The sequence below is a fragment of the Zeugodacus cucurbitae genome, chromosome 4, assembly GCF_028554725.1.
Source record: "Zeugodacus cucurbitae isolate PBARC_wt_2022May chromosome 4, idZeuCucr1.2, whole genome shotgun sequence".
NCBI lineage: Eukaryota > Metazoa > Arthropoda > Insecta > Diptera > Tephritidae > Zeugodacus > Zeugodacus cucurbitae.
In genome coordinates, this window is record NC_071669.1 from 52,075,181 (window position 1) to 52,087,426 (window position 12,246).

The window sequence follows — 12,246 nt, forward strand, 5'->3', positions numbered from 1 at the left end:
TTCTACTTCTTCGCCATAATTTGTTTCAATAAGAATACTTAAATAAGATTCCCTTTCGCTTCTTAAATCGATGTTACAAATATTGCGAACTGAAACATAGAACAAGAAACATATATCTTTTATAGCTTTTCGTAATATAAGAGTAGTCACTTCATCTACTTTTTCTCTTCTGTGTAAAATCTACGTAAATTTCAAATTTAAATTAACCAAGAAATTATTTCTTGCCATTTTGGTAAATGCTATAATGATAACCATTATTTATGTACAGTTAAACTTCCTCCAGTTATTAGTCTACAACTTTGCTTCCGCCGTTTTCCAATAGATGTCTCTAGGATCTTGCACTGGTCGGTTAAATCGCTTTATATCGATCTTGGACATTTGCGTCAACATTAACCCAACAAAATATTTGTAGAGATCTGTTTGCATCCCAAACTTATTCTCAATTGAAAATATCACTTTTTGAGTCGAATTCTCGACATTTGCGGGAAATTTTGGTTTTTTTTTTTAATTCCAAGAAAAGTGCGGCTTAGGCTCATCGAATGCTTTCGGATACATACGGTGACGCTGTCCTAAGTGAAAGAACATGTCGCGAATGGTTTCAACGTTTTAAGAATGGTGATTATGAAGTCGAAGACCGGAATGGTGGTGGAAGGGAGAAGATTTTCGAAGATGCTGAATTGGAAGCATTACTCGACCAAGATGCGTTTCAAACCCAAGAGGAATTGGCCGAATCATTGCAAGTGACACAGCAAGCCGTATCAAAACGCCTCAAAGCCATGGGAATGATTCAGAAACAAGGAAACTGGGTTCCTTACGACTTGAAACCAAGAGATGTCGAACGGCGTTTCTTTGCATGTGAACAGCTGCTTCAAAGGCACAACAGCAAGGGAGTTTTACATCGCATTGTAACTGGCGACGAAAAATGTGTCCACTACGATAATCCTAAGCGAAGAAAGTCATGGGGAATGCCTGGACATGCCTCCACGTCGACGGCAAAACCGAACATTCACGGCGCCAAGGTCTTGCTCTGCATTTCGTGGAACCAGCTGGGGGTGATATATTATGAGCTACTAAAGCAAAGTGAAACCATCACAGAAGATCGATACCGAACACAATTGATGCGTTTGAGCCGAGCACTAAAAGAAAAACGGCTACAGTACGAGAAAGATGAGGAGTTCTTTCGTCACGGAATACACATGCTGTCAAAAGTAGTAACTAGCGACGGCCAATATTTTTAATAACATTTTTGTAATCGTTTTTTTACAATAAAGCCTTAAATTTACAAAAAAAACGGCGGATGCAAAGTTGTAGAAGAATACATACACCCGACTATCATGGAAAAGGTTCAGTGACCTCAGGTCATTTATATCTTTTATTGAATTTAGCTTAAAGCATCAGTTAGTCATCCTTTGACTTTGAAGTGCATTCCCATATGCAAACTATCAGCATTATAAGCTATCTGATGACCTTTACTGTTCAATTTATAAGATTAGAGAATTAATCGTGAGTTATCAGAAACCTAATATCCACTTTCGTTAACCACACTGACATTGGAGTAGTGAATTGTCACTTAGCAGTATAGAGATATGCCGAGGCTTTCAATATAACTCATCCTAGCAGTTTTCCGAAGAACTTGTTCCAAAAAGACGTAAGTTTTTTTATCAAATGCAGGAAACAGTAGAGGCCTGCCAGTTAAATACAATCACAAATCTTCTTCAAAACTCTTTATTCACCAAAATAGGCGCCGTACGAATTTTTCCTGTTCTCATAACTCAAAAAAGTATCTACAAAATAGATCGCTTAACCCTTTCGCGGACACACGAAATTTAGTAAATGTTATCAGAATGACACATGCATTTATTTGGCTTATAAAACCCTTAACCCTTTCGCGGACACACGAAATTTAGTAAATGTTATCAGAATGACACATGCATTTATTTGGCTTATAAAACCGATAATTGAATTCCGATTTCAGTTTTGGGTTTATGGTTTATTGAATATTTAATTTTTACTCAAAACAAAAAAAAATTATAGTATGTCGACATACACCGACGTGTCCTAGTTAGGAATTTTGATTTGTTATAGGGACACGTCGGATACGCTCGACGTCGGACAGAGCCCCTATTTCATTTTTTCTATGTCGGCATATACCGACGTGTCGCAATTTAAGCCATTCGTTGTGTCGGATTATGCCGACGTGTCCGCGAAAGGGTTAATCAAAAAAAAAAACTAAAATAGTATTTGAGTATTTTTAGAAAACCTATAAAAAACAATATTCAGAGTGAGGTTTTTTTTATGGTGATGCAACAAAATATTTAAATCTTATTGAATAAGAGTGTAAAACTCTGCAATAAAGATAAAAACGGCGAAAATATTTGCCTACGGTACAGGTGTAAAGATTTATTGCGAAGCACGTTTCATTGTTTAACGAATTAAAACAACAACTCTTATTGGTGTGCACAACAGCGATTATTCCACACTTTCGCATGTTAAAGCCCTATAAATTAAATTGTATGATTATAAATGTATTTGTCGGTGAATTAAATTCGCGTAAACATCTAATAAAGAATTGTAACAACAACAAAAACGTTTAATTTTTACAAGTTACTTTAGGGTGGTACGAATATTCGAAATTTATAAAAAGGAAAATATTTTGAATTTGTTCAATTAGACGCTAGGAATGCCAAATGAGAAATAATTAAATATCACGAGTTTAAAATTTTTGTGATTTTGTTATTTTCAATTACTAAAATAAATATATACTCAACTATCAGATTACTAACCATACACAATATAATATATATGGGCATTTCCGCCAGAAGGTCTACCACAGACAAAATATTAAACATTATTAGAATTACAAAGTTTTTGCATATTTTCATAGGAAAATATTTAAATTTATTTATATTAAATTATTTTTAAATTAATTCATAACCAATTACGAGATATACCAAAGCCAAGTCGAACAGGATCTACTTTTCTCATTTCGATTTTTCTACTACATTTGTTTTTTCGTCAAAATTGTTAAAGAAACACATCATGTATTGATTTTTGCTTTGTGTAAAACCTTTATAAGGGTACAAAGAGCAAAATAAAATGCATAAGAAAGCATGCCATTACAAATAACTGTAAGTTTTTGCTCTCTTAATATCCTATATTTTAATGTCCCGTGCGACATCAAAAAACAACACTTGTTCCCACTGCATCGCAAATATAAGCAGCAAGCTCGCCAAATTTTGGGTATAAACAGTAAATTTTAATACAATTAAAATTAAAAAAATCTTGTTCAAAAATCATAAGATTTGTGGTTTTGGTAACTACTTAAAATTGGTCCCGTGCGACATCGTAGGTGTGGAATTAAAAACTTGAATTAAGTATGTAAATAGATACATTTACATTAATTATCTACATATGAGCAAAAACCGCACTTTAAATTCCACTGAAATAGCTATTCTATATATAGATTTTGGCGAAAATTATAGGCTTACAAATCAAAAGAAGAGTGCTCATTTTAACAAGGTTGTCAGGAGAAAATCGTTTGCTTTTAAAAGTGACAAGTTAACGTATGACATATTATTTTCTTGATAAATCTCTTAACCAAAATTAAGAAATCCTTTAGTTGCTTTTCTAAGGTAACTGCTCTCAGTTTAAAATCAAATTTATATAATCAAGCCTGGTTGATTTTATAAAATAATTAACTCTTCATTAGAATATAAAATTTTTGCAAGGAACCGATGGACTGGGAGCAGTTATCAAAAGGAAAGTCTAGCAGATAACGAAATTCAAAAATGTGTATACCCGAGGACAGCATTTTCCGAAAAAATTGTATTTCACATTCATAATACTATTTTCATTTCATACTATGGAATTTTTGTTGTGTTTCTCTTTGGAAGTTGGTTAAAATAAATAAATAAATACATTTACTACTTTTTTAAGCCATTTTATTGGACTTGTTGTTAAATAATTCCGTATTATAACAACAAAATCAACATAAATATTATGATGGAAAAAATGTCCCGTGCGACATGTCCCGTGCGAATGTGGTTAATAATTAATTTAAAAAAATCTATAAATTATTTTTGAATGAAATTCATACCATCTTTAAAGGTCATCAATGCGCAACATTTTACAATCAAAAACATTTGAATATTGCCTCACAATTCGCTGAAATCGCCGTTTGAATCGTTGTCCCCAAAAACGACTTCCATTTTTTGTCCCGTGCGAATGCCTTGGTTTTTTGCAATTATCTTGAAAATGAAAACCGTTCCAAATTCAACATGAACACTAAATGTAGAGCTAATGAAGGGCTATTAAAAAATCCTACTGTCAAAATTAAAAAACATTTTAGTTCATATTTTTTTTTAGTTGAAAGGCGTACGATTGTCCCGTTCGACATGGCGGAAATGCCCATATGCCGATTTTGACAGAAATATTAACGGTTTTGCGGTTTCATTGACTTCAATTTATTGTTATTTGTATTTGATTTTATGCGGAACACCCTAACTTACACCTGTATTACTATACATTCATGATGTAACCATTAGAGTTTAATATTTTTATTAATTCAAGACCTTACTTGTTTTTGACCAGTATCAACCAATGAAAACAATAAAGTTATTAAGGCCAAGTGTAGTTATATTTATTCAGAGCTACTACAGATATAGAAATTTAAGCACAAGCGTTCGGCGACATCCCTGTAGGAAAGACGAATCAAGTATAGGTGAAAGCTTTTTTAAGCTAATTTATAGTTTAATCCATTGTAGGCCACCAATAGAAAAGCAATTGTAATAATGGAAACTGAGATCGAGCCCAGGCTATATGAAATGGAATCTGTACGAACTAAGAATTATATAAAATGATATTTCATAAAGTCAATCTTCCGAGAACCTTGGCATAAATTAAACAACCGGTAGGGAGGGTCTCCGAAATTTTTTGATTTTCGAACATATCAATAATGGTCGCATTTTTAACATTATTCAAGTATTGGAACGTAGATAGATTCTGATAGTTTGACGAGTACCGCATTACCTTAGCAAATATTGAGCTTCCAAGAGTTTGATTACAAATTCGAGATTTCCAAAAAAAACGGATGTTCGGTAGATGGTTGATATTACTGAAACGTCTTGGGTTAACGAAAACAAAGCATTCGTCGTTAAAAGTGTTATTTACGAACCATAGTAATCTCATGTTTGGAAATCAGCGCTTCCAGGGATAAACAATCTTAATGGAATTGAACTTAAGGCTTAAGGGATCTGTATTTCGAGAATGTCATATTTAAACAGTATTTTGTAAAATTTATATTTACAAATTCCGAGGTGCCATCTCCCATGAGGTCCAAAAAAGGTCTTGCAGTGGGCTTCATAACTCATTATTGGTTCCTCTAAAAACTATTAGGTCTACAACTTTGCTTCCGATTTTCCAATAGATGTCTCTAGGGTCAAGCACTGGTCGATTAAATCGATTTTTTTATATCGATCTTGGACATTTGTGTCAACATTAACCCAACAAAATATCTGTAGAGATCTGTTTGCATCCCAAACTCATTCTCAACTGAAAATGTCACTTTTTGAGCCGAATTCTAGACATTTGCGGAAAATTTTGCTTTCCTTTTTAATTCCAAGAAAAATGGGGCTGAGGCTCATCGAATGCTTACGGATACGTACGGTGAGGCTGTCCTAAGTGAAAAAAAGACTTAAATTTACAAAAAAACGGCGGAAGCAAAGTTGTAGACATAATATAAACCAAAAATATTTCGATAGTACATGAATAAATCTAGTTAATGAGCGAACGAAAAAAGATAGTAATGAAATTTGAATGTTTGACAGAATTTTAACCAAAAAACTCACTCTTTTGGTCAAATACATATATCATGTATATATCGTTGAGTATTACTCGGATTGATTTGGTATTTTTGGATAATATTTTAATAAAAAAATTAACTTTTTAAATTTAGAAACCCAACTAAACCCTTAAGAAATATATTACTTATAGTATTAACCTGAAAATGATATTGAGAATTTTTGGTCTCTTAATCTTCTAGATATAAACAATATAAATAAAAAAGCTCTATAAATAAAAGAAATATTGCGTAGTAGCCAAAAATAATCACGTATGTATATCGGCGGAAAATTATTATTGTTTATCTTTTAATAAACTTAATAAATAATTCATTTTCAGCGATTAATATGCGCTTATCAACAAATCATATTTAAATGAAGCCAACTACTTTTTATTACAGATTACAAAAATGTGGCTCTACAAATTTGTAGTCTCCACGCCTTCAACGCAGAGCACTTACACTAAAAATAAATAAATCAGTGTAATAAATAAGAGTTTATATGTTTATATGTATGTATATATATGTATATATTTAATCAAATGTATTGTATATATGTATGCAAATACACTTTATAGTAAACTATTTAACATTTCAGTCCTCATGTCCTCGGTACACCGAGTCTAACGCATCGACGAGGGGAAAAACTTATTATCTCGTGTTTGTAATTTCGCACTTAATTCTTATCAATATTACTGACCAAACCAACAATTAAATGTGTGAGTAGTTTAATATATTTATTGTTGTGAAAATAAAGCGCTACTAAGAACGGTATTTGAATTTTAATATAAATGTATATACAATGAGTATGAGTATATGTGAGTATACTATATGAATGCCGGTAAGTGCTGGCTTTAATGAAAGGGCGCACTATATTGATTCTTATGCGGTACGCGCATGCGCATAGCTATCAGAATATCAATAGAAGAATATCAGTATAGAAACCGGAAGAGTTGTAAAAATATAGTCTATTTTAAACTTGACCCACATTCGCGTATGGCGTTGTTTATATAAAAATATATATTTTATACGCATTTGCATAAATTTTTGGCGACACTTATTCCCACTTCATTCATAATAAATTTCGAGGCAATGGAGGGTACGAAGTTAACTATTTCGTTCATTTTGCTGGAAACACGTCGCAAGCGGATCCACGTAGTGTTGCTGGCTCCAAACGGCAAGCGACACCGGGCAGCGTGCCTTGTTGATCGATGGTCCGTTGGCTCTGAGGACCACCGGAGTAGCACCAACGCATGCCGACTGCATGCCACCTGCATTCACATAAATATACATACCGACTTGGTGCCGTCGTTTGAAGCCACAAAAAACGACGCCGCCGAAATGCATTGCACGAATCGAAATCAGAGTTTTGTGGTCATCGTCAATTGGCTAATGCGTGTGGCATAAAAATTTGCGTGCGTGCGCCAAAACGGGCTAACTCCCCACCTGCACGCCGATTATATGTCTACATAGCACGAGTACACGTTTGCATGCGATGAACTTCCGGCGGCACTGTGTTGCTTGCTCTACGGTGGGGGTCCACGCCTCTTTGCCGTTTAGACCGACCGTTGGCCGGTGGCGGTCAGTTTGCACCATACCTAGTGTACAGGCACACGAACTTGCCGGCACATCCACATTCACTTATTCCCTTTAGCCACTAATTCGCAAGCCAGCGCCAAAACGCCAAAGCTGGGTGTATGAAACGCACATATGCACCGATGTATGTAAATATTTTCACATATGTATGTATATGGCGGCGATCCGCGGCTACTGATTGAATTTCAAATTACTCAATTTTTGTAGCCGCAAATTTGCGCTGAACCGCAGCTTGCCTGGGAATTGTGCGGCAAGCATTGTTGCAAAAGGTTCTTTGCTTTTTCGGCATTGTCGGGTCGGTTGTACATAAAGTCAGTCATATACATATATATATATGTACTCGTATGCCAGCGACATGAGTACACACTGGCGGCGACCACCGACTGTCGACCACCGTGGTCGACGCAGCAAGCCATTGCTCATCACAATCCATGAATCAACTGTGAGTGAGTTGGTGCCTGGTGCCTGCAAATTTCGGTGTCGGCGACCACACGGTCGAGTAATTAACGGATGCGATATGATAATTTCGAAGGTAGCAATTTAAGGGGCATAATATGCGACAACAATAGTATGAAGGCGTGTGTTTATATAATTATACGTAAGACGGATATGCATACAAGCTTGCCAAAAACAAAAGTTAATAGAGATGAATGTGGGATGCTGTGTATGCTTTCTAGAGTTATGAACTATGGTGGATGTCTCTAAAGTTGTTGAAAACTGTTGAATTTCGGATCAATGGGCACTTACATTGGTTCCAAAGGTCGTTGTTGTGACATTATTTTCATTGATCCATTAGGGGATCATGCTCTTAGTGGGACGTGATTCCCGGAATACCTGCGTATGTATGTATGTGATTGGCGTTGAACCGTTTAGCCGGTTATAGACGAATCGATGAAAGCGCGCCACTCGTCTCTTTCCTTCGCAGTTCGGCGCCAGTTGGAGATCCCAAGTGTAACCAGGTCGCTCTCCACCTGGTCCCTCCAACGGAGTGGAGGCCTTCCCCTTCCTCGGCTTCCTCCGGCGGGTACTGCATCGAACGCTTTCAGAGCTGGAGTGTTTTCGTCCATTCGGACAACATGGCCTAGCCAGCGTAGCCGCTGTCTTTTTATTCGCTGAACTATGTCAATGTCGTCGTATAGCTCGTACAGCTCATTGTTCCATCGTCTGCGGTATTCGCCGTTGCAATGTTCTGAGGACCATAAATCTTCGCAATAAATGAGGATAATAAATCGCAAAATTTTCCTCTCGAAAACTCCTAGTGCCGTCTCATCTGATGTTGACATCGTCCAAGCTTCTGCACTATAAAGCAGGACGGGAATGATAAGCGACTTGTAGAGTTTGATTTTGGTTCGCCGAGAGAGGACTTTACTTTTCATTTGCCTACTCAGTCCAAAGTAGCACCTGTTGGCAAGAGTGATTCTGTGCTGGATTTCGAGGCTGACATTGTTGGTGTTGTTGATACTGGTTCCCAGGTATACGAAATTATCTACGACTTCGAAGTTATGACTGCGTATTCCAGATTAATATTGAAAGACCGTCGTGCACAATCAAATCTTAATCATACCAACTACAACAAGTGGATGAATCCATCACATTCATTCTTGAAGACGAAACCACCTAAGCAATTATTCAAGACCCCGATATCCAAACCAAAGCTGCAGTTTTCCGACCAAGTTAATACCGTATTGAGCGGTGGGATAGAGAAAGTTGAACTGCTGCCTCAAGTGTCTTAAGTGTCTTTGCCTACATAAGCAGTGGATGCTACATGTGAATATTTGTTGTTGTTGCCTTTTCTCTTTTTGCATTTGTAATTAGCAAAATATTGCGAAATTTCAAGGAATCCCACCAAGTCGAATCGAAGCGATTGTGTCGGCAATGGCAGGCATATGCGGTTTTCGTCGCTGTCGAAGAAGGAGTACATACATACGTGTAAATATCGATTTATGAGTAAGCTGTGCAAGTGTTTGTGGTAATGGTCAAGTCATATTTCGCCACAAAAGTGCGCGTAAATCAAAGAGCCACTACCGCCAATATTACGAAATGCTTAAACCACAAGCTCAAAGCTCGTAAATAAGTATTCGTAGGCACATAAGTATATATGTATGTATGTATTATATATAACTGCTGTATTCACCAATCTAGGCATTTACGCGTGCAGGCGTAATAATTAACGGAGCGTAAAAATGCATTCCTGAGTCACTCGCCCATATCGTTAAATCTACATAGTCTTATTAGATCTTGCCAAGGCTGCCAACCTTGAGCCTTATTATTCTTAACCAAGAACAGCGTAGACAAACATTAGAAAAGAAGAAGATGGTTTGAAAACTCTGAACAACTCAGCTTATTCTTCAAATAAAGCATTTGAAAGACAGAATTGTCAAAATTCATTTTATTTGTTATATGGCTTCTACGAAAATGCTTTCAACCATTCTTAGAAGAAAGTTTAAAAATTTAAGCATTGCGGCATATTATAAAAAATATCATGTATGGTATATGTTGCATGCCATTCTCATCTGCTCGACTGTGCGAACTTTTTGTAGGCGTACAACTGGAATTTTTAAACAAATTAACATATTTTTGCGGAAATTAACACTTAAGAGTATTTAAGTAAAGACTGGCTGAGAAATCACAACTGCATCACAAATTATTCTGCACATTCTTATATTCATATTTATATTTATATTCGTATATATTGTATAATTACTTCAAACAACAAAATACACTTGACTTTTTATGGTAAAAAAATGATTCGCGCCATTTACCCGCATACAGCTGTCTCGAATCATTCAGATATATATATACCCGTATATGGTATGCGTGTGGCAGGCGTTTGCATCGTTGCCTGATTTTGTCTAGACAGTTTTCTTATGACTAATAACAATAATAATGAGATTGTAATGATATTTATTAAAACAAGTAAGGAAGGGCTAAGTTCGGTTGTGACCGAATATTATATACTTTCGCAATTTATGTATTTAATATTATATAATAGACAATTTGACCCACATATTCGTCATATATATGGTAGAAAGTCCATTGAAAGTCGGAAACCCTAATATTAGGTTAGAAGCACAGAGGTCCTCATATTGGATATAAACCTTAAAAACTATTTCGGCGATTTTTAGAAAGGGGATGCCACACTATAAACATAGCATTTGTGCAAAGTTCTGCATCGATATCTTCACTAGTGCTTACTTTATATATTGTAAAGTAAATGATTCAGATCGTCTTCAAAGTTCTGGTATATAGGAAGTAGGCGTGGTTGTGAAGCGATTTGACCTATTTTCACAACATATCATTGGGATGTAAGGAAACTATTACAAACCAAGTTTCATTGAAATCGGTCGAGTAGTTCATGAGATATGGTTTTTGACCCATAAGTGGGCGACGCCACGCCCATTTTCCATTTTGTAAAAAAATCTGAGTGCAGCTTCAATCTGCCATTTCTTATGTGAAATTTAGTGTTTCTGACGTTTTCCGTTAGTGAGTTAACCCACTTTTAGTAATTTTCAACCTAACCTTTGTATGGGAGGTGGGCGTGGTTATTATCCGATTTCTTTCATTTTTGGACTTTATTAAGAAGTGGCTAAAAAAACGACTGCAGAAAGTTTGGTTTATATAGCTCTATTGGTTTCCGAGATATATACAAAAAACCTATTTGGGGGCGGGCCCACGCCCTTTTCCACAAAAAAATTACATCCAAATATGCCCCTTCATAGTGCGATCCTTCATACCAAATTTTATTTCCATAGCTTTAGTTATGGCACTTTATGTGTTTTTGGTTATCGCCATTTTGTGGGCGTGGCAGTGGTCCGATTTTGCTCATTTTCGAAACCTTCCTATGGTGTCAGGAAATAAATGTGCCAAGTTTCATCAAGATATCTTAATATTTACTCAAGTTACAGCTTGCACAGATGGACGGACGGACGGACATTCGGATTTGACCTCCACTCTTCACCCTGATCACTTTGGTATATATAACCCTATATCTAACTCGTTTAGTTTTGGGTGTTACAAACAACCGTTATGTGAACAAAACTATAATACTCTCTAGCAACTTTGTTGCTAGCAACCTTGTTGCGAGAGTATAAAAATGTTAGTTTGTTAGTGCCTTTATTTAAACCTGCATATACAGTGGAATTTCCCTAACTCGAATTTCTATAACTCGAAGTTCTCCATAACTCGAACTCTTGAAGTGGCAATAGAAGGCAACTTTCATACAAATTTCCTGCCATAAATCGAACTTTTCGACAAAAAAATCGAATACAAAATTTCAAATTATACTATCGAGGCAGAATTTTAAAAGAGTCCTTCTACATCGTACGGGGCCGAAAAAGAATATAGTATTACCGTTATGTATTTCATAAATCATCTAACACAAGGCATGGGATACAGACGTCAAGAGGCAAACAGTAGCAAAATACAACAAACAAAATTACAGAAAAAATCTTTTATCGTATGACCATAAAAATTTTTTCGAAGTAAATAAATAAAACATAATAGAAAAGTTCCACTGCACATGCATACATATATATGTACATATCTTGAGGACAGAATAAGAATAAAATAAAGTCATAAGTAAGTTCGTGCCTTAAGTCTTTTGTTTTTCATTTCCAAAGAGACAAAAGAGCGTTGCCAGCGACCATTATGATCAAATTAGCCTAAACATTTGGTATTTTACCTTAATCGACTTCAATTCTTCGGACTGTGACGTGTGTTATATTGGAACATATTGAGCATGCAGATGTGTTTTCAACAAAGAATTGAAGCCGTTACCATCATTCTTTTTGCTTTCGATTTTACCTGACCACCAC